At 43.5% G+C, this 25,374-nt stretch overlaps 1 protein-coding gene and 1 pseudogene across 1 annotated transcript in view; one reads left to right on the top strand and one right to left on the bottom strand.

Annotated features, from left to right (window-relative positions):
• Positions 1-25,374, bottom strand: part of ALX4 (ALX homeobox 4) — an 84,342-nt gene that overhangs the window by 31,089 nt on the left and 27,879 nt on the right. The gene's annotated exons all lie outside the window — the stretch shown is intronic.
• LOC141092246 (uncharacterized) lies at positions 1,827-24,413 on the top strand (annotated as a pseudogene).

The following is a 25,374-nucleotide window of genomic DNA, read 5'->3' on the forward strand; positions in this document are numbered from 1 at the left end:
GCGGCGGCGGCAAGCACCGGACACCTGCAGCGGCAGCACAAATAAGGTATATCCGCATTGTAAGACGCACCCCTATTTTTCCCCCCAAATTTGGGGGGGAAAAAAAGTGCGTCTTACAAAGCAAAAAATACGGTATATAATTTTTAAATCACATCTATTTTCTCAATTTAAAAAATGTAAAGAATTGTAAAATTTAAAACACATTTAGTATCATCAAGTCCGATCCATCAAAATATAAAATTACTTAATTTGTTGGTTAAATACCAAAAGGAAAATATTGAAAAACACCAGAATTGCAATTTTTCAGTTGTTGCACTGCCTCCAAAAACGTAATAGAAAGCGATAAAACAGTCGTATGTGCCACAAAATGGAATCAATGAATCTAGGGCTTACAAGGCGACACGTATCACGCAGCACTAGTATTGCGGAATTGCATCTAATGATTTCCTACGGGGTCGTTCCGCCACTTGTGATCGCAGATGGACTGGATTTTCTGTCGCTGGTCACAAGTCACACACAACTCACTTCAAGGCAAGCTACATGCGACCAATCTCTTCTACGCGACCAATTTATGGCAGCAATTTTGTAAAAAAAAAAAAATGGCGAAGTCAAAAAGTGGCACAAATATTCTGGGTAGCACGACTTGTCTGAGTTTTAGCAACGTAAAAACTACAGCTCAGCATGAAAAAGAAAAAAAAAGAAAAAATCAAAAGACAATCCCCTCACCAATATCCATGAACCGAGAATAAAAAAAAAAAGTTACAAGTCTCCGAAAATGGCGACACAAACCAACTTTTTGATACAAAGTTCAGAATTGTTCAGAAATGTTAAAGTCTTGGTGTCGCCATAAGGAGACCGACCTGGAGAATGACGGGCTGCAGCCATGTTTGCTGCACGATCAACGCCAGGAAAAAAAAAAAAAAAAAAAACGACTACAGAATTGCATTTTATTTTTTACCATTTCATTCATTTTTCAGTAGATGATATGGAAAACCCGAATGGGTGTCATTCAGAACTATAACTGGCCCTGCAAAAAAAAATAATAAAAAAAAAAAAAAAAGTTATTTTTTTTTCTGGAGGGAAAGCGCAAGAATAAAAAGTCGCCAGGTCAGGAAGGGGTTAGATTGACTTAGATACAGCCATACTTGATTGCTTTGCTTCTTTGTAGCGAGCGTCCCCATCAGGGAACATTTTGGGTTAAATCTTTTATTGCTGCAGATGTGGGTGAAAACGTGGAGCTTTCTTTTTAAGATTTACACCCTATAGATAGGGAAAAGTGCCCATTGCGCAGCATGTGTCGGGGTCACATATGGAGAGGTCTCCGGCTATGATAACTGGAGTGTGAGATCTTATTTCTATAGGTAAAGAACCCCTTTAAGGATCGGCTGTAGATCCCTTCAGAACAGCTGTAAATAAGAGTGCATTAACCTCAAAGGCCAAAATGACAGTATTGAGCTGAAGCAGGGGCCCCGGCCTGTGATAACCCGCCAACTAGGCCATAACTCTGCTCTTTGAGGCCCTTCCTGACCGATAGCAGAGACTTTGAATTTTACCCAGAGACAGACAGGCGGCTGTGCAGAAATGGGGGGCACCAGGCCCCTCTCCCCAGCAATAAAGCAGCTCAGTGAAGGAGGGATCCCAAGGCAGATAAGACCCAGGTGGTGACAGATCTGCACCTTGTGACTGCAGGAAAAGGCAGAAATGTAAAAAGGTGCAAGACCCGAAATATCAGGACGGGGGTAAATCTGTGTCTTTGCTAAATTGCACCATGGGATGACTTAGTATCATTGGGGGGGGCTCGATCCAGATGTGGATTTCTTGCACCGATGACAAAACTGAAGATCCTGTACCCCAATGCAGAATCCACGGTAGAGTTCCAGCCCCCGACACCCCCAAATTCCTACTCATCCCTAAGTTCGCTCATCACTAGTTCCGAGTATTCACTCTCCGTCTACACTCGCAATTATGGTCATTTTCAAGGTTGATATTGCACATATGGGAAATTTATTCTGTAAGGTCTAAAAAAACATAATATAATCAGAATATAAATTACATTACAAAATCAGGTTCTAGTTAGAGCTCAGCAGAATCCCATCTCTCTTCCATTACTAGAGGCCAGGTTGGCACATGGGGATGTAAATGAATAAATGGAGGGTCTGAGTATCTGACGTATTTTACGTATACTGCAATAGTGGGCTTCATGTAATCAGTAATGGCAGTGTGAGGACGCATGGGGTCTCTCCGTCTGTAAGGTCTGATGCATAGAGGAAGACAGAAGCTTGTGGGAGTGTATCAGTTAGAAGATACAGCACAGTAAATTGCCTATAGTATCTATCACGAATCATGATAATGTATAGAATCATATAGATTATTAGAGATGGACGGATCCATCCACGGAGGATCAAGTTTGAATCAATTTTCCTGATATTTGTGGTTTCACATGAATGCAAACATTTTGAGATTCACAGTTTCCAAAAAGAAAAACTTCCCCATCACCATCTCCCACCATACTGCAGAAACATCAGATAGCGGCTAATGTCATTTTGCGTTGCCCCGTGGGCTTCACTATAATCCCCTGCAGTTTGTATGGCATAGTCTTTTTCCATCTCCAGAATGACTGGGTAAGTCTCTCTCTCCTGTAGAGTGTAAGCTCTTATGATCAGTATATCAGTAAGCTCTGTAAGATCTTGTAATACAGTATAGTAATGCACAGTATAAAGTATAGTGTGGTGTATTATGATAACATCTGTTACAGTATATCAGAGCAACAGTACACACAGCATAGTGTAACACAGCCTGGCATAACACAGCCTAGTATAACACAGCCTGGCATAACACAGCACAGCCTGGCATAACACAGCACAGCCTGGCATAACACAGCCTGGCATAACACAGCCTGGCATAACAGCCTGGCATAACACAGCCTGGCATAACACAGCCTGGCATAACACAGCCTAGCATAACACAGCCTGGCATAACACAGCCTAGTATAACAGAGCCTGGCATAACACAGCCTAGTATAACACAGCCTGGCATAACACAGCCTAGTATAACAGCCTGGCATAACACAGCCTAGTATAACACAGCCTGGCATAACACAGCCTAGTATAACACAGCCTGGCATAACACAGCATAGTGTAACACAGCCTGGCATAACACAGCCTAGTATAACAGCCTGGCATAACACAGCCTAGTGTAACACAGCCTGGCATAACACAGTCTGGCATAACACAGCCTAGTATAACACAGCCTGGCATAACACAGCCTATTATAACACAGCCTGGCATAACACAGCCTAGTATAACACAGCCTGGCATAACACAGCCTGGCATAACACAGCACAGCCTGGCATAACACAGCCTAGTATAACACAGCCTGGCATAACAGCCTAGTATAACACAGCCTGGCATAACACAGCCTGGCATAACACAGCCTAGTATAACAGCCTGGCATAACACAGCCTAGTATAACACAGCCTGGCATAACACAGCATAGTGTAACACAGCCTGGCATAACACAGCCTAGTATAACAGCCTGGCATAACACAGCCTAGTGTAACACAGCCTGGCATAACACAGCCTGGCATAACACAGCCTGGCATAACACAGCCTGGCATAACACAGCCTAGTATAACACAGCCTGGCATAACACAGCCTATTATAACACAGCCTGGCATAACACAGCCTAGTATAACACAGCCTGGCATAACACAGCCTGGCATAACACAGCACAGCCTGGCATAACACAGCCTAGTATAACACAGCCTGGCATAACAGCCTAGTATAACACAGCCTGGCATAACACAGCCTGGCATAACACAGCCTAGTATAACAGCCTGGCATAACACAGCCTAGTATAACACAGCACAGCCTGGCATAACACAGCCTAGTATAACACAGCACAGCCTGGCATAACACAGCCTAGTATAACAGCACAGCCTGGCATAGCACAGCCTGGCATAGCACAGCCTGGCATAACACAGCCTAGTATAACACAGCCTAGCATAACACAGCCTGGCATAACACAGCCTGGCATAACAGCATAGTATAACACAGCCTGGCATAACAGCACAGACTGGCATAGCACAGCCTGGCATAACACAGCCTGGTACAACACAGCCTGGTACAACACAGCACAGCCTGGCATAACACAGCACAGCCTGGCATAACACAGCCTAGTATAACAGCACAGCCTGGCATAACACAGCCTGGCATAACACAGCCTGGCATAACACAGCCTGGCATAACACAGCTTGGCATAACACAGCACAGCCTGGTATAACAACACAGCCTGGTATAACAACACAGCCTGGTATAACAACACAGCCTGGCATAACACAACACAGCCTGGCATAACATAGCCTAGTATAACATAGCCTGGCATAACACAGCCTAGTATAACACAGCCTGGCATAACACAGCCTAGCGCAACACAGCACAGCCTAGTATAACACATCCCAGTATAACACAGCCTAGTATAACACAGCCTAGTATAACACAGCCTAGTATAACACAGCCTAGTATAACACAGCCTAGTATAACACAGCCTGGTATAACACAGCCTGGCATAACACAGCCTAGTATAACACATCCCAGTATAACACAGCCTAGTATAACACAGCCTAGTATAACACAGCCTGGCATAACACAGCCTGGCATAACACAGCCTAGTATAACACATCCCAGTATAACACAGCCTGGCATAACACAGCCTAGTATAACACAGCCTGGCATAACACAGCCTAGTATAACACATCCCAGTATAACACAGCCTGGCATAACACAGCCTAGTATAACACAGCCTGGCATAACACAGCCTAGTATAACACAGCCTAGTATTATACAGCATAGTATCATGTAGTATATTATTATGTCTTTGCAAATTCTGTTTATTAGCAAAATGTAGAAACTTTCTGCTGTTTGTTGTTGTTTCACTGGTTTATTGCAATGTAAAGTGCTGACACAACAACTAATATAACAAGTGGCTTCTCCACATTCCCCATAAATGTCCGTGTTCTGACACCTGCAGTCTCTGAATAATTCTCCCCCTGAACAAAATCTTGATAAGAAAACAGATTTGCATTTTGCACCTGATGTAACTAATGAATGACTTGATCGGTTCTACCAGGTGAGCACGATAAAACGAGATAAAACCCATCAAATACCCGGACTGGCTGGAGGAAGAAGGTTTGTTCACTGAGGTTTCATTAGGTCATGAGATTGGACCAGAAAGCTAACGGAAGAGATCGCTGCCTGCACAAACAAGAAAATGGCTACAAAAAGTATAAAGACGCCGAATATCAAGAGTGAGGGCGCATCCATACGAGCGCATGATACGTCTGTGTGCAGGATTGTTAGTATGTAGACAGCACACAGACAATGAAGGTGCTTACACCCGGACCGATGGGCTGTAAGATTCACAGCGTGCGACACTGAGGTCCGTATTCTGGGTCCATTATAAGTCAAAGGACGATTTAAAAAAAAAAAAAAAGATCCCATCCAGGAGCGCACAGATACAGTTGTGCTCAAAAGTTTACATACCCCCGGCAGAATTTTTCCTTTCTTGGCCTTTTTTCAGAGAATGTGAATGATAACACCAAAACTTTTTCTCCCCTCATGGTTAGTGGTTGGGTGAAGCCATTTATTGTCAAACTACTGTGTTTTCTCATTTTAAATCATAATGACAACCCAAAACATCCAAATGACCCTGATCAAGAGTTCACTTACCCTGGTGATTTTGGCCTGATAACATGCACAGAAGTTGACACAAATGGATGTGAATGGCTACTAAAGGTAACATCCTCACCTGTGACCTGTTTGCTTGTAATCAAGCGTGTGTGCATAAGCGCTGAATGAGTTTCTGGGATCCAGACAGACTCTTGCATCTTTCATCCAGCCACTGACATTTCTGGATTGTGAGTCATGGGGAAAGCAAAAGAGTTTTCAATGGATCTATGGAAAAAGGTAGTTGAACTGTATAAAACAGGGAAGGAATACAAAAAGATATCCAAGGAATTGATAATGCCAGTCAGCAGCGTTCAAACTGTGATTAACAAATGGAAAATCAGGGGCTCTGTAAAAACAAAACCACGGTCAGGTAGATCAACAAAAATTTCATCCACAACTGCCAGGAAAATTTTTCGGGATGCGAAGAAAAACCCACAAACATCAGCTGAAATACTGGACTCTCTGAAAACTAGCGGTGTGGCTGTTTCAAGATGCACAATAAGGAGGCCCTTGAATAAAAATGGTCTGCATGGTCGAGTCGCCAGAAGAAAGACATTACTGCGCAAATGCCACAAAGTATCTCACCTACAATACACAAAACAGCACAGAGTCAAGCCTCAAAACTTCTGGAACAAGGTAATTTGGAGTGATGAGACCAAAATTTAACTTTTTTTTTTCCAAAACCATAAACATTACATTTGGAGAGAGGTCAACAAAGCCTATGGTGAAAGGAACACCATTCCTACTGTAAAGCACGGAGGTGGATCGCTGATGTTTGGGGGATGTGTGAGCTGCAAAGGCACAGGAAACTTGGTCAAAGTTGAAGAAAAGATGAATGCAGCACGTTATTAGCAAATACTGGAGGCAAATTTGCAATCATCAGCCCAGAAGCTGCACATTGGACGTACTTGGACGTTCCAACATGACAACGATCCAAAACACAAGGCCAAGTCGACCTGTCATTGGCTACAGCAGAACCAAGTGAAGGTTCTGGAGTGGCCATCTCAGTCTCCTGACCTCAAAATATCATTTAGCCACTCTGGGGAGATCTCAAGCACGCAGCTCATGATAGACAGCCCAGGAATTTACAGGAACTGGAGGCTTTTTGCCAAGAAGAGTGGGCAGCTTTACCATCTGAGAAAATAAAGAACCTCATCCACAACTACCACAAAAGACTTCAAGCTGTCATTGATGTTAGGGGGGGAATACACAGTATTAAGAAATGGGGTATGTAAACTTTTGATCAGGGTCATTTGGATGTTTTGGGTTGTCATAATGATTTAAAAAGAGAAAACAGTAGTTTGACAATAAATGGCTTCACCCAACCACTAACCATGAGGGGAGAAAAAGTTTTGGTGCCATCATTCATATTCTCTGAAAAAAGGCCAACAAAGCAAAAATTATGCCGGGTTAGGTAAACTTTTGAGCACAACTGTACAATTATAGAGAAAGGAAAATATTTATCATTGACTAATATGACAAATAATAATGTAACAAGGTTGAGGCCAAACGGAGGACAGCACGCAGGTATGGCCAGACACGGACAAAAGACGCGGATACACTGATGGCAGTCGGAGGCGTAAAGATGACAGTGTGGTGACAAACTGTCGGTGTGCTCTGGACATAGAGCGGATTATTTTGCATATGCTTGTGTGAACACAGTGCCTTATGGGAGCACTGCCTGGACAGTGACAATATCATATATGATCGGCTTAGATACACAGGCTCAGTGACGGTATAACACACAATAAGCTTAGATACACAGGTTCAGTGATAGTATCGCACGCTTGGATACACAGGCTCAGCAATAGTATCACATGCTTAGATACACAGATTCAGTGACAGTACATCACTCAGAGGATTGCATACACAGCTCAGCAGACTATCATGAATAATTGGCTTAGATACAGCACCCAACACGATGGATTTTCTGGAAATGATAAGAAATGGTGTCCTCGGTGCAGGAGCCGCCGACATTCACCTTGCAGCCAGGAGTGGAGGGAATTACAGTCTTATAAAGTGGCCGATTTGTCAAATTAGTGTTATTATCGCAGCCATTTCCTAGTACGAGGAGGTGATGATGTGACTCCTGTGTGTGCAGCGTGTGGGCTGCAGGAATCCAGCTCCGGGTCTATTAGAAGTGACAGCAAAATCCCTTTTATCTCTGGCAAAATAAAAATTCATGCTATTTTCTTTGGCAGCGCCTGGCGGTTTGGGGTAACGCAGCAGTCGGGGTTTATAAAGCCGCACTTCAGTTTTATCAGCACTCGCCTCGCTCGGCTTGTAGGCGTCTATGAAAGTTTCTGTGCGTGCCAGCAGCCGTGCCCCCCCGCCAAGCCCTACCGCCATGCCCCCGCCATGCCAAACGTGGGCTTCATGTTACTGATTTCAAGTCCAAGGGCAAAAGATGCAAAATGCACCACTCCAACCCCGGCAGGACAAGCACCAACGCATGGGAGAAATATAATTCATGGGTAAAGCAGCTGCAGGCGTACCAAAGGGCCCAGAATGCACTGTAACTTAACGGGTTCATCCATGGGAAAGTTGATAACTGGGGGTCTAAGGACTGTGACCACCACTGATCCAGACAACAGGGCACTATCAGGCAGAGGATGTACACTGCAGCTCCATTTACTCTCTATGGGAATGCCGGAGCGCCTCAAATGTGCAGATCAGCAAGTTCCCGATGATCAAAAACCTACTGATCAAACGTGATTGCTTACCTGCCTTAGAGGGGTTGTCCAGGTTTGAGATGACAGGCAGCAGTCACTCTATGCAAGTGACTTCAAGTATGAGGACTTGCATACTTCCGGCCACACTCCAACTAGACGTGCACGGCCTTGCTCAATTCACTTGCAGTAAGTGAGCCTGCACATGTCAAGTGGGAATGTGACGAATCGCATACTGAAGGACACATTATTGCCAGGTCTCGTCGCCGACACAGGAGAATTCTGACAGCGTGTGGTGCAGGCGATGTGCGGATTCAAAAGTCTGCAGTGACAGCAGACTTGTATCCCAAGGCTAGACAACACCTTTAAGGATAAGCCAATAATCGCAAAGCCTCTTTTCATGAGTGAAAATAAACATACGGGATAAATAACAGCATCACATATGATATGCCTAGATACAAAGCAACTGTCAGCAACAGTATCACACATTACAGTGGGTACGGAAAGTATTCAGACCCCTTTAAATTTTTCACTCTTTGTTTCATTGCAGCCATTTGGTAAATTCAAGAAAGTTAATTTTTTTCTCATTAATGTACACTAGGGTGACCGGATCTCATATGGGGGGGAAAAAATGTCAGAATCTTGTTCGTCTGGACCCCACAAAACGATTCCCCTTTCCAGATATTGAGAGAGCCAAAATTTGAGCTCGATCAAACGACGTTAACCCGTGCCGCTCGTCGCTCAAAGTTTGAAAAAATCCAAATTGAGGTATTTTAAGATTCAGGTATTTTGCATAGTCTGTTAGACTATAAAGAATGTGACAACAACATTGCAGAAATAGCCCTGACCACATTTTCGAACCATTTGTGGTATTTGAATGCAGAGATGGTGGGATTATCGTTTTTTGATCCCACCATTACAGACAATGAAAAGTTGTTAATGGCTAATAAATTGCTCAGTAGCACAGATGAACCATCAGAGCACGCTAACCTACATGAGTTGATAATTTTACATAGTTATCTAATCTATTCTAGAGCTTTTGTTAAAGTAGTTTTTGAAACGTCAGAATATAATGCTCGGCATTTGCTTACAACTTGCAGGACATATTGCTTTTGTTCCTCATCTTTTGTCAGAAGGTCGTTAAAGTCGGTTACTTCCTACCTCTTTTAATTTTTCTTTCCTAACTTTTGGATTTACAACCCTAGCGTGCTCTGATGGTTCATCTGTGCTACTGACCAATTTATTAGCCATTAACAACTTTTCATTGTCTGTAATGGTGGGATCAAAAAACGATAATCCCACCAACTCTGCATTCAAATACCACAAATGGTTCGAAAATGTGGTCAGGGCTATTTCTGCAATGTTGTTGTCACATTCTTTATAGTCTAACAGACTATGCAAAATACCTAAATCTTAAAATACCTCAATTTGGATTTTTTCAAACTTTGAGCGACGAGCGGCACGGGTTAACGTCGTTTGATCGAGCTCAAATTTTGGCTCTCTCAATATCTGGAAAGGGGAATCGTTTTGTGGGGTCCAGACGGACAAAATTCCGACATCGATTTTTTTGCGGTCACCCTAATGTACACTCTGCACCCCATCTAGACTGAAAAAAACAGAAATGTAGAAATTTTTGCAAATTTATTAAAAAAAAGAAAAACTGAAATCTCACATGGTCATAAGTATTCAGTCCCTTTGCTCAGTATTGAGTAGACGCACCTTTTGAGCTAGTACAGCCATGAGTCTTCTTGGGAATGATGCCACAAGTTTTTCACCCCTGGATTTGGGGATCCTCTGCCATTCCTCCTTGCAGATCCTCTCCAGTTCCATCAGGTTGGATGGTGAACGTTGGTGGAGAGCCAATTTCAGGTCTCTCCAGAGATGCTCAATTGGGTTTAGGTCAGGGCTCTGGCTGGGCCAGTCAGGAATGGTCACAGAGTTGTTCTGAAGCCACTCCTTTGTTATTTTAGCTGTGTGCTTAGGGTCATTTTCTTGTTGGAAGGTGAACTTTCGCCAAGTCTGAAGTCCAGAGCACTCTGGAAGAGGTTTTCACCAAGGATATCTCTGAACTTGGCCACATTCATGTTTCCTTCAATTGCAACCAGTCATCCTTTTCCTGCAGCTGAAAAACACCCCCATAGCATGATGCTGCCACCACCATGTTTCACTGTTGGGATTGTATTGGGCAGGTGATGAGCAGTGCCTGGTTTTCTTCACACAAACCGCTTAAAATGATCACCAAAAAGTTCTATTTTCGTCTCATCATTCCAGAGAATCTTAATTCTCATAGTCTGGGAGTCCTTCATGTTTTTTGGTTTTTTTTTAACAAACTCTATGCAGGCTTTCACAGGTCTGGCACTGAGGAGAGGCTTCCGTCAGGCCACTCTGACATAAAGGCCTGACTGGTGGAGGGCTGCAGTGATCGTTGACTTTGGAGAACTTTCTCCCATCTCCCTACTGCATCTGTGGAGCTCAGCCACAGTGATCTTGGGGCTCTTTATCTCTCTCACCAAGGCTCCTCTCCCACGATTGCTCAGTTTGGCTGGACGGCCAGGTCTAGGGAGACTTCTGTTGGTCCCAAACTTCTTCCATTTAAGGATTATGGAGGCCACTGTGCTCTTAAGAACCTTGAGTACTGCAGAAATTCTTCTGTAACCTTGGCCAGATCTGTGCCTTGCCACAATTCTGTCTCTGAGCTCCTTGGCCAGTTCCTTTGACCTCATGATTCTCATTTGGTCTGACATGCACTGTGAGGTCTTATATAGACAGGTGTGCGCCTTTACAAATCAAGTCCTATCAGTTTAATTACACACAGCTGGACTCCAATGAAGGAGTAGAACCATCTCAAGGAGGATCACAAGGAAATGAACAGCATGTGACTTAAATATGAGTGTCTGAATATTATGACCATGTGATATTTCAGTTTTTCTTTTTTAATAAATTTGCAAAAATGTCTACATTTCTGTCTTTTATCAGTCTAGATGGGGTGTGGAGTGTACATTAATGAGAAAAAAATGAACTTTTTTGAATTTACAAATGGCTGCAAAGAAACAAAGAATGAAAATTAAAGGGGTCTGAATACTTTCCGTACCCAGTGTATAAGCTTAGATACACAGGCTCAGCAACAGTATCACACATTATAGGCTTAGATACAAAGCTTAGCAGACACTGAGCAGCTCACCTCGGGCGGCCCAGTAGCTCAGGGATCCTGATTGACAGCTCTGTTTTAGGATGTGTTCATTTGTTGCGGCTGCAATGTTTGTTTTGTTTTCCCGCAACCCATCCTGCTGCAACTTTCCAGACAAATTGTGGCAAAAACATTGCAGTTTTTCTTCAATTGCAGCAAAAAAACTGCAACACGGCTGGAACATGTGAACACAGCCTAAGAGCGAAAGGCTCTGTAGCATCATGGTCCTTTCTGGGGCAATCTCTGCCATATCCATCATTTCCTCAGACACCAGACAATTACTTTGCAATAAACTAAATTTTTTATGCACCCAACTCACTCGGAGTCATATTTTGCATCCTAGGATTTCACAATGCCAATTAAGTTTATTTAGTTTTATTGTTTTTCATCTAAGTATATAAATAAAAGTTCCTAATGACAAAGCACCTTCTAGCCGAGCTTCTCCGGTATGAAGGAACGCTGCCGATCTAGAACACAAAGTACAGCTTTTCTTTTGATTTTATTTCTTCTACTCTTTTCTATTGAAAACGTTGCAACAAAATTTTGCAGCAAATTCAATTTTTTCTGACCTAAATTGCCATTTTTGTGCCACGTAATATAACATCATGAATTGAGTTTTGGAAAGGTAAGAGTATATGGGTCTCCTCTCCATTTATGCATTTTTGGCTTCCAGAAAACCATTTCCATCTGCAAAAGTTTCTGTCTAAACACCCTGTTTCTGAGCTGCTCCCCAGGGAGCCTGCCTATGAAAAGTATATAGGGGAAGCGTAAGGAGACTTTTAGGCCATATAATAAATGTATGGACACCAGGCACTGGATATTGATTGCTCTTTAAATTTTCTAGAACATTGGATCCAAAATTATATCATTTTTTTCCCAGAACCTTATTGTACCGACCAGACATAAAGCTCAGTGTCAGTCTTCTATCAGCGCAGACAGACCTATAAGCAGCCTTCAGTATTATTGCAGCGCTGCACAGGTCCTGACTTCTCGCTCATGGGAGGATATATGGATTATTTTTCTTTACTTACTGTTAATAAATTTACTGACAGGTGGCAGCTTGCAGCAGCACAAGTGACGTGTCAGTTTTTGTGGAAGCCAGTGAAGCCCCCTTCCTTTGTTTTTATATTAATTCCTCAAGATGTTCCAGACCTGCATCTCTGCTGTCCTATGGATTCCCGGCAAAACTCAGTCTGCTGCTCTCGCGATCGGCGAGATCTCCGTGGAATGTTTCATCGTTTCATAGTTTTAAGGTTGAGGGTAGGAAAGTAGACTTATTCCAACAAGATCAACCTATAGCCTGACATCTTGATCCACAGAAAGGCAAAAGCCCAATGGCCCAGACATCCTGGATCAGCGCCCCATCACAGACTCTAATGCTCATAATAACCTGTAATATTATAATTATTAAGAAAGGCAGCCAGACCCTTCTTGAATTTTACCAGTGAATCAACCATTACAACATCATATGGCAGAGAGTTACATTGTCTCAGTAAAGAATCCGCAGTCTCACTACTCAAAGAAACCATTGTCTCACTGCTTTTACAGTAAAGAATCCACAGTCTCACTATTCTTATATTAAAGAAACCATTGTATCTCTGCTCTTACAGTAAAGAATCCACAGTCTCACTGCTCTTACAGTAAAGAATCCATAGTCTCACTGCTCTTACAGTAAAGAATCCACAGTCTCACTGCTCTTACAGTAAAGAATCCATCGTCTCACTGCTCTTACAGTAAAGAATCCATAGTCTCACTGCTCTTACAGTAAAGAAACTGCACCTGTGTTTATGATTAAACCTTCTTTCCTCAAGATGTAGACGATGGCCCCCTTGTCCCTGTCGCAGGCCTAAGTGTAAAAATATCATTATACAGATCTCTGTGCGCTCCCCTCATATATTTGTACATGGTTATACGATCACCCCTAAGCCATCATTTTTCCAAACTGAACAACCCAAGTTCAGTAACCTTTCTTTGTATTGCAGACCCCCCATTCCCTTAATAACCTTGTTCGCTTTTCTCCGCACCCTCCCTAGTTCGGTATTGTCCTTCTTATACACCGGAGATGAAAATCGCAGACATTATTCTAAGTGTGGCCGCACTGGTGACCTCTATGGAGGAAAACTACGTTCTCGCCAAGAGCGTCCATTCTTCTTTTAATCCATGCCATCATTTTATTTTGCTTGTCAGCAGCTGACTGACTCTGGCCGTTAATGTGGAGTTTGTCGCCCACCCATACACCCAGGTCTTCTATAGTGACAGTTTTACCCAGCGCTTAACAAATTATTACATAATTATACATTTTATTTCCTCTGCCGAAGTGCAGTTACATTTATCTACATTACATTTCAATTGCCATTTCTCAGCTCAAGCCTCCAGCTTACAGCAATCCCTCTGTAATATTAAATTACCTTCCTCTGTATCAATTACCCTGCAGAGTTTAGGATCATCTGCAAATATTGTAATTCTTCTCTATATGCCCGTTACAAGATCACTAATACATACATTACATTACTGATCCTAAATTACATCCTGTATTATACTCCAGAGCTGCACTCACTATTCTGCTGATGCAGTCACTGTGTACATACATTACATTACTGATCCTAAGTTACATCCTGTATTATACTCCACAGAGCTGCACTCACTATTCTGCTGGTGCAGTCACTGTGTACATACATTACATTACTGATCCGGAGTTACATCCTGTATTATACTCCAGAGCTGCACTCACTATTCTGCTGGTACAGTCACTGTGCACATACATTACATTACTGATCCTGAGTTACATCCTGTATTACACCCCAGAGCTGCACTCACTATTCTGCTGGTGCAGTCACTGTGTACATACATTACATTACTGATCCGGAGTTACATCCTGTATTATACTCCAGAGCTGCACTCACTATTCTGCTGGTGCAGTCACTGTGTACATACATTACATTACTGATCCTGAGTTACATCCTGTATTATACCCCAGAGCTGCACTCACTATTCTGCTGGTGCAGTCACTGTGTACATACATTACATTACTGACCCTGAGTTACATCCTGTATTACACCCCAGAGCTGCACTCACTATTCTGCTGGTGCAGTCACTGTGTACATACATTACATTACTGATCCTGAGTTACATTCTGTATTATACTCCAGAGCTGCACTCACTATTCTGCTGGTCCCGTCACTGTGTACATACATTACATTACTGATCCTGAGTTACATTCTGTATTATACCCCAGAGCTGCACTCACTATTCTGCTGGTGCAGTCACTGTGTACATACATTACTGATCCTGAGTTACATCTTGTATTATACCCCAGAGCTGCACTCACTATTCTGCTGGTGCAGTCACTGTGTACATACATTACATTACTGACCCTGAGTTACATCCTGTATTACACCCCAGAGCTGCACTCACTATTCTGCTGGTGCAGTCACTGTGTACATACATTACATTACTGATCCTGAGTTACATTCTGTATTATACTCCAGAGCTGCACTCACTATTCTGCTGGTTCAGTCACTGTGTACATACATTACATTACTGATCCCGAGTTACATCCTGTATTATACTCCAGAGCTGCACTCACTATTCTGCTGGTTCAGTCACTGTGTACATACATTACTGATCCTGTACTGATCCTGAGTTTTCAGTAGGGACTGAACAATTCTGGCATGGATTTTCATAGAAAGTACATCAGTCTCATTAAGTCTAAGAAATCTCTTTAATGTAAACAGTTATCTGCTGAACTCTGAAGAATTGCAAATCACGCTTTCTCCATAACTGCTGCTCTACACTATTGGTGCAGCATCTTTCAGACAGTTGCCAGGTAAACTCCAAACTTGAATATTAGGAACATAAATTATGGGGATTGGATCAATTCTGTTGCAATCGTTCCTCGACAATAAGTTGATCGCGGGAAGTCCCAGCGATCTGGAGGACTCTGTAGATAAACTTGGTAGCAAGTATAGAATTTTTCTGCAGTGCCCCCAGAGGACTGGTGAAGTACTGCACAGTTCTTATTTACTTGTAATAAGTGGACTTGTCGGGTCCTGCAGATGGTCAGAAGCTCTTTGTAGTCACTCTCCACTTTGAAAATAGTTTGTCTAAAACCAGACTATCCCTTTAAAGCAATTGCAAAACATAAAATGGGGCTCTCTCTTTTTTTCTCATTCCTTCTCCCTTTTATCAAGATTTCTGGAATCAATAAAAAAAAACAGTGAAAATGTTGGCAAAGTTGATACTTGGACGTTCTTTGGCCGATCCCAACACTTCCCCAGGGTCTTACATTTGGATTTCGCCAACATAGATAAGACTGGAAAACTGAGATCACTGCACCTTTAAATTGCCCCATGCAAAGTGACACGTTAACTATTGGGGTGCCAGGGAATTTCAGGCAAACAAGTGGTTAAAGTAGACCATCAGTCACGTGAGAGCGTCGGTGCAGATGTGGTGCATGGCTGGGACCCAGGAATAATAGACGTGATTCCTTGTATCAGAGCAAAACAGAAGTAGCTTAGAATGGTATGGAAGCATTTTATGGTCCGCAAACATTTATGGAAGCGCGAATCTCCGTCCAGAAAACATTCAGATGATATAAAGATATATGGATGGCGGGATTTATTTAAAGGGACGGGTCACGCCTCTGCGCAAGCAAATCCGCTGACAGTTTACAGCTGGGATCCACCAATCTCTAACAACTGGCTAGCAGGAATACTACATGGAAACTGTCAGCAATTAGGTATCCAGCTAGTCATAGCCATGGTTTTCCAATCCCGGATACTCCAATTTATCATATTTTAATGAGACAGTGCCAATCAAAAACACATCGTATGAATTAGAGAGCCATCATCAGCTACTTGCTGACAATTTTCATGCAAAACATATTTTTTATTTCATAAACAAAATGAAAATTAAACGAAAGCAACAAAAATAATCATGAGGACGAATTACCCCCATCCCGGATTTGACTTTTGCTAACTATGGAGCTCCAGTTGGAAACCAGTAATGGTGATTACTGAAGAAGGAAACCACCAAAACCAGTTTTGCAGCCTCGTGTCTTTTTATGTCCTGCACTGTTCGGATTTGATCATAGCTCAGCACTGTAATATGTGCAGACAGATTGCTTTCCTCTGCCATGCTTTACCCTGCAGCTTCACTTTTTTTTCAGAATAGCTGCAGTACAGCAACTGCGGAATGATCATTAACTAGAACTGAGAAATTGCCAGCATCTATAGGGTTAAGGATCAGCAATGTAATCTATATGGAGGGCGATTCTCTTCCTGCTCCGGTGACAGATATTGGAAATGAAGTCTAATCAAGCTAAAATATGTAGAAAACAAACTGTTTGTATAACGGCCCCGACATATGGAGACCACAACATTTCTCCAGGAAAAAGATCTCCAGCAAAGCAAGACTTAGCCCAGAGATAAGAATAAGGAATTCAAGAACCTTGGATCAATCTGTCTACAGTATCTACCTATAGTATCCATCTACAGTATATATCTACAGTATAGAACAATACATCTACAGTATATACAGTACCTATAGTATCCATCTACAGTATAGAATACATCTACAGTATCTACCTATAGTGTATATCAATACATCTACAATATCTATAGTATCCATCTACAGTATATATCAATATTATGTATCTACAGTATAGAACAATACATCCACAGTATAAATCTACAGTATATATCTATAGTATCCATCTACAGTATATATCTACAGTATATATCAATATTATGTATCTACAGTATCTACCTATAGTATCTATATATTATCAATCAATAGATCTACATTATGTATCTATGATATGTATCTGCAATATTAATTAAAAGAAGCTTTATTGGCAGGACCAAATAAACATTAGTTTTGCCAAAGTATGTGTCCAGTAGGGAATATGGACTGTGGGGGATAATGGGTGGGGACTGAAGGAACGATGGATGGGGTACAGGGTGGGGGCCATAGAAGTCCATGGCATATCATGGCTGTCGTTCTCGCAGTCTATGACATTCGCTCACATATTGCGCTGCTATCTCCACTGCTCTCTCTTCTTCCCCCAGCAGGATGTATGTTTTCTCTTCCTCCTTCATGGTGATGAAATCCGGGAAGAGATGTGAGAGTCTCCTGAAGTGAGTGTCCCTCACTGCTGAGTATTTGGGGCAGTGTAGCAGGAAGTGGGTCTCATCCTCCAGGGCCTCCTGGTCACAGTGTTGGCACAGTCTTTCCTCCCTGGGCTTGTAGCTCTGCCTGTGTCAGCCGACCTCGATGGCCAAACTGTGGGCACTGAGTCTATATCGGCTCAGGATCTGTCGGTCTCTGGGGTACATCTATAGTATGTTTCTATCTACAGTATCTATACTATCTACAATATGTATGCATCTTTAATATGCATCTACCTGTAGTATCTATCGATCAATCAATATATCTACAGTATCTAAATTATGTGTCTATTTTATGTATCTACAATATGCATCTAGCTACAATATGTATCTACAGTATCATCCATCTATATTTTATCTATTTACCTATTATCTATATATTATCTATCATTTATTCCATGGCGCTTTACATGTAAGGAGGGGTGTACATAATACACACAAGTACAGTATTCTTAAATGATAGACGTCACAACTGGTACAGGAGGAGAGAGGACCCTGCCCGCGAGGGCTCACAGTCTGTATTTATTAATTCCACAGCACATTACACACATTTTCATCACTGTCCCCGATGGGGCTCACAATTTAAATTCCCCATCAGTATGTCTTTGGAACGAGGGAGGAAACCGGAGTACCCAGAGGAAACCCACGCCAACACGGGGGGAACATACAAACTCCTTGCAGATGTTGTCCTTGGTGGGATTTGAACCCAGGACCCCAGCGCTGCAAGGCTGCAGTGCTAACCACTGAGCCACCGTACAGTGCCAACCACTGAGCCACCGTACAGTGCCAACCACTGAGCCACCGTACAGTGCCAACCACTGAGCCACCGTACAGTGCCAACCACTGAGCCACCGTACAGTGGTATTCACTGAGCCACCGTACAGTGCCAACCACTGAGCCACCGTACAGTGCCAACCACTGAGCCACCGTACAGTGCCAACCACTGAGCCACCGTACAGTGCCAACCACTGAGCCACCTTACAGTGCCAACCACTGAGCCACCTTACAGTGCCAACCACTGAGCCACCGTACAGTGCCAACCACTGAGCCACCGTACAGTGCCAACCACTGAGCCACCTTACAGTGCCAACCACAGAGCCACCGTACAGTGCCAACCACTGAGCCACCGTACAGTGCCAACCACTGAGCCACCGTACAGTGCCAACCACTGAGCCACCGTACAGTGCCAACCACTGAGCCACCGTACAGTGCCAACCACTGAGCCACCTTACAGTGCCAACCACTGAGCCACCGTACAGTGCCAACCACTGAGCCACCGTACAGTGCCAACCACTGAGCCACCGTACAGTGCCAACCACTGAGCCACTGTGCTGCCATCTATTATCTATCTACAGTGTCTAATATTTCTCTAATAACTATCTTTCTCATATCTATTTTTCCATCTTGTAACATTGCATCTGGCCTCCCTGTAAAATTTAACTGAACGATCTATTGATTATCTCTATAGAAAAAAACAACTTGAGCTGTGTGTATTCAGCCCATATGCAGTTCTATATGTCTCCATGGTTACAGACTACAAACACGTCCTGTGTAGTCAGATGCTGCAGTCACGTCTTACTCCCTTCCATTTTTCCCTCGTCTCCGGTGTGTAAGATATTAGAAAGAAGACACAAAAGTCGTGGAGTAACACGTCTGCAGGATCAGACTACAAAGGATTCGTTTAGAGTGGGTAACCATGGAGACACATTGACCTGTATAGGACCTGTATGCAGAAAAAAGGAATTTTGTTATATTACACAATGACAGATCATACAATCACAACTGGTTTATCTGTCCACACAGGAAAGTGGAATTACTAAAGTATATAAACAGGTTCTGTGTAGCAGCTCATCACTGGACACACGGCATAATAAGAAACCGTGGCCCCCGTAACAAAACTTTTAATTGGCCTCACTCCACCATGACCACCGTATGAGGCAAGTTCACAACATGAAAATCTCTAGATTATTTTGGTTTCCCAAATACAAAGTGATGTCACTGTGTGCATTACATGTGTGACATCACAGTAGAGAAGTAACAATGCACACAGTGACATCACAGTACAGAGATAGTGAGCACAGTCATGTCACAAATACAATGCACACAGTGACATCACAGAACAGAAATAACGAGCACAGTGACGTCACAGTACAGAGATAATGAGCACAGTGATGTCACAGTACAGAGATAATGAGCACAGTGACGTCACAGTACAGAGATAATGAGCACAGTGATGTCACAGTACAGAGATAATGAGCACAGTGATGTCAAAGTACTTAGATAATATGCATTGTGATAACACATAACAGGAATAACAAACAGTGTTACAGTACAGGTATAATGCACACAGTGATATATCAGTACAATGTTGTACACACAATGATGTCTCAGCACAAGTAAAATGCATACAGTGATGTCACAGTACTGATTGTTATCACTGTGTGCATTCTGAGTACAGAGAGAATTCACAGTGATGTCACTCTACAAGGGTTAAGCCCCCGTTACACACAGCAAGATCACTAGCAATATCGCTGTAAAGTCACTGGTTTTGTGACGTAGCAGCGATATCGCTGTGTCTGATACTTACCTCCGACCGCTCCCCCGCTGGTTATCGTTGATCGTCCTGGACCGTTTCTCGTCGTTAGCTTCCTGCTGGGCTTCCTGTGGCGCCGACGAGCGACGCGTGGAGCCGGGCGGGAGGACGTCAGGATCGCCTCGTCTGACAGGTAAGTAGCGACCCCTGACCCCTGCGATGTCGCTGGTGAGATCTGCCTGTGTGGCAGCTCACTAGCGACCACTTAGCGATGCACCAGCGATCCTGACCGCGTCATATCGCTGGTCGATATCGCTGGTGCATCGCTAAGTGTGACGGTACCCTAATGCATCTAGCGATCCCAGTTCAGAGACAATGCACACAGTGATATCACAGTATTCTGATGATTAACATAGTAATGTAATAGAACAAGGATAATGCACACAGTGATGTCACAGTACTGGAATAATGCATATAGCGATTTCACAGTTGAGAGATAATTCAAGTAGTCAGGTCACTCTACAGGGGTAATGCACACAGTGATGTCACAGTACACAGATAATATACACAGTGATGTTTGAACAAGGATAATGCACACAGCTGTGTCAAACCACATAACCCACACACCCGTGGTAGCAATAGGCCCGCTAGTAAAACTTGGAACAGGGCGACAGTCAAATTATGGAGTCCCCCTTCCATCATCAGTAGCCATTACTAACTGCATCATATAAAAGCTTCTAATAGACAGCAGCTTATAATGGAAGAGGGAGAGCCAAGCACTGGAGAGAAGGGACAGTACTGATCACAGGGGCTAAGCACTGGAGAGAAGGGACAGTACTGATCACAGGGGCTAAGCACTGGAGAGAAGGGACAGTACTGATCACAGGGGCTAAGCACTGGAGAGAAGGGACAGTACTGATCACAGGGGCTAAGCACTGGAGAGAAGGGACAGTACTGATCATAGGGGCTAAGCACTGGAGAGAAGGGACAGTACTGATCACAGGGGCTAAGCACTGGAGAGAAGGGACAGTACTGATCACAGGGGCTAAGCACTGGAGAGAAGGGACATTACTGATCACAGGGGCTAAGCACTGGAGAGAAGGGACAGTACTGATCATAGGGGCGAAGCACTGGAGAGAAGGGACAGTACTGATCATAGGGGCGAAGCACTGGAGAGAAGGGACAGTACTGATCATAGGGGCGAAGCACTGGAGAGAAGGGACAGTACTGATCATAGGGGCCAAGCACTGGAGAGAAGGGACAGTACTGATCATAGCGGTCAAGCACTGGAAAGAAGGGACAGTACTGATCATAGGGGCCAAGCACTGGAGAGAAGGGACAGTACTGATCATAGGGGCCAAGCACTGGAGAGAAGGGAAAGTACTGATCACAGGGGCTATGCACTGGAGAGAAGGGACAGTACTGATCATAGGGGACATGCACTGGAGAGAAGGGACAGTACTGATCATAGGGGCCAAGCACTGGAGAGAAGGGACAGTACTGATCATAGGGGCCAAGCACTGGAGAGAAGGGACAGTACTGATCATAGGGGCCAAGCACTGGAGAAGGGAAAGTACTGATCACAGGGGCTAAGCACTGGAGAGAAGGGACAGTACTGATCATAGGGGCCATGCACTGGAGAGAAGGGACAGTACTGATCATAGGGGCCAAGCACTGGAGAGAAGGGACAGTACTGATCATAGCGGTCAAGCACTGGAAAGAAGGGACAGTACTGATCATAGGGGCCAAGCACTGGAGAGAAGGGACAGTACTGATCATAGGGGCCAAGCACTGGAGAGAAGGGACAGTACTGATCATAGGGGCTATGCACTGGAGAGAAGGGACAGTACTGATCATAGGGGCCATGCACTGGAGAGAAGGGACAGTACTGATCATAGGGGCCAAGCACTGGAGAGAAGGGACAGTACTGATCATAGGGGCCATGCACTGGAGAGAAGGGACAGTACTGATCATAGGGGCCAAGCAGTGGAGAGAAGGGACAGTACTGATCATAGGGGCCATGCACTGGAGAGAAGGGACAGTACTGATCATAGGGGGCAGCCATTATTCGGGATTTCCTGTCACTCATCCCATTGAACATTACAGTCAGCCTCTCCCCAGTGGCTGCTAACAGAAAACAATAGATTGTATTCAAGTACACAGCAAAGTGCGGAGCCGTACAGATGTGACAGAACATGAAAGACGAGCAGGAGATCGTGTTTGTTTGTGTCTGTAATCAGCGCCCCATCGTCCCACGCACACAGCGTCTTATTTATACAATCTGGGAACCACAAAAATGGACTTTGAATATTTGTAAAAGCCCAAAGCCCCTGATCCGCGCTCCAGAGCGCTCTCCTCAGGCCACATAATATATATGTATATACACTCGTGCACACACACACTATATACTCACAATATATAACACACACAATATATATACATACACACACTAATAAATAAAGCATATTAGTGTGTATGTATATATAGTGTGTATATTACACACACACACACACTATATACTCACAATATATAACACACTAATATATAAAGTGTATTATACACACACACGATATATACCCATACGCACACTCCTATACGTCTCTCCTTGTTTTGAAGTCTTGGACAGAGTTCAGGCTGACTGATACAGAGGACTGGAAACCACATGTTAAAAGGTTCCGATTTCTGCTCCGCACCCCCCACCTCCACCCGATCCCTCTCTCCTTTAGAGATCCAGATGTGGCAGGGAAATGTTTTTCCTTTAAAGTCAATCACACATGTGAAGCAAATGGAGGGCAATCGCGAGTCCCTGGCTCCAGAGCTGAACTTTCGGATATTCTATAAAGGAATACAATAAGGGCCGACATCTTGGCCCACATGATCGCGGCGCTGATTTCCGGCTCACTGCAGACTCCTGATGTCAGGCTTGTGCCTTTGACGTTACATGCGGCATACATTGCAGTCTACACACAGGTGCGGGTATATTCGCCACTGCCCATAAGTACCGGCTGTTAATGGTTTAGTAGCAGCGATTGTCCCCCACCCACTTGTTATATGGGATCTTTGGCGAGGATCACTTGATCACTGGTGCTCCACCAAATTTACAAGTCAAAAATAAGCAATGTGTGCATCAGCCTTCAGGAATCTCATTCACTTTGCTGCCATCAGGAAAAACTTCAGGTTTTGTCACAAATCTGCGCTGCCAAAAAACACAACGTGTGTACAGGCACTAAGGCAGCAATGACACAGCGGCCACTACAGGGGAAATGTAGTATTGCACAGCGATGCTCCCTTGTGTGAATGCACTGATAGTGGGCATTACTCCATTCATAGCAGCGTTGGTCGCACATGATCACTGCTCCATCCACAAAGGGGCTTTAGGATTTCCGGACCAACCCCTTTAGCTTTCATTTGAAACTACCAAGAAAAATTCAAAACATCCGCTTGTTGTCAATGAACAGAAATATACTTATTTTCCTCCAGCTGCAGAAAACCTGCACAGACCTGATTCTTAACCATTGTATCCCTGTCTCCAGACTGTAACAAACCATCAGGGCAGGAGGGAGCTTAGTGCTACTGATGCTGATACAATTGTAACAAAGTATCAGCTCTGGACGAGTCTTTTGGATGCTGATATCAGTGTTTAGTCTGTGGATCCAACGATGCCGTCCTCGATTTACCATCCTAGAGAATGGCAAAAAATGACAAAGAGCGCCAAAGCGGTAAATGCTCCTACATACTAACATCTGACCAGTGCCTTATGGCGCTTGTCCACAAATATGCCCTTAAAGGGGATCTCCAGAACTTTTAAAAAAAGAACAGGCTAAAATGGGAAAATGTGTTAACATAATAATAAACATTACTCATCTATTCACTCACCGCTCGGCCGCTCATGCATCCAAAGTTCTGCGCTGATGGAATTTTGGCACAGTGAAATGATGCTATTCTCCTGCCTGCAGCCACCACTAGAGGGAGCTCAAGAGCTTACTGCATACTGGTTATAGCTTGAACTCCTAAGCTCCCTCTAGTGGCAACTGCCTGTAACTAGATTTATATTTATGTTTTTTTGCAGAGTTCTGTATCAAGAAAATAGAGATTGAGCCACTTGAAAGACTATACAGCACTAAAAATTGAACCTAACAATGATATGATATGAAACAATGGACATCATTGCTTTCTCCTAAGACTCCTCAGTTTAATTGAGCAGAGATGTGAAGAAAGATGAATGTGTCCCAGATCGTCCGCCCGGCCAGCAGTAACACATTTGGTGATGTATCTGGCTGCTTTCGGACACGTGTTACAGGGTGGAAGTGGCTGTTTTATCAGTGAAATTGGTGACATCACAGGGACAACATCTAAATGTCATAAACCTCCGCCGGCTGAGGCTGTAAAGACACGAACGACTTCAGAAAACATCAGCTCCAAATTGTAACCATGTGTCATATGTCACGGGATATTAGGAGAAAATCTATCAGAACATTTCCAGTACGGACCTGACAGTCTCTGAAACTAATCAATGAAAAAAAAAATAAAAAAAATTGATTTCTTCTCCTCTTGTTACATTATTATTCCACCCCATGGATGCTCTTAAAGGGGCCATTCCACAAAAGACTTTCTATAAATGCTGGGGTTCACATTGCGGACTAGAATGGGGGTTCTGAGCCCACCTATTTCTCATCACTGGCTTAAAACAGTGATGGGTTCATGCGGTTATATGGCAATGAAGGGGTCAATGGTGAACTAAGACTATTCAAAGGGGGCTCAAGGGGTCCCTAGCAAATAGGAGTTCTGCGTCCAGGTGACTGCCCAGTAAAGCAGACTTGTACCCTAAACTGCGGCACCTGCAAAACTACTGCAGGAAATTCTGTATCTCAGGCATCGCAGAGAGCACGGGGATTGGGCACTAAATAGAGATTTAAACGAAAGCTATCAGTAAGAATATACTGAAGAAACCTGACATAATGCAAGATAAGGCAGAGAAAAAAAAACACATTTCCACAATATCTAATCAGTCATTATCCAGAGCTCTGTTACACCGAAATTCATTTTTATTCCTGTAAAAACTAGGCTGGCAAGTGCAACGTGGATGCATCAG

Source organism: Dendrobates tinctorius, unplaced genomic scaffold (genome assembly GCF_039654945.1).
Source record: "Dendrobates tinctorius isolate UK_male_01 unplaced genomic scaffold, ASM3965494v1 ptg000059l, whole genome shotgun sequence".
In the NCBI taxonomy this organism is placed as follows: domain Eukaryota; kingdom Metazoa; phylum Chordata; class Amphibia; order Anura; family Dendrobatidae; genus Dendrobates; species Dendrobates tinctorius.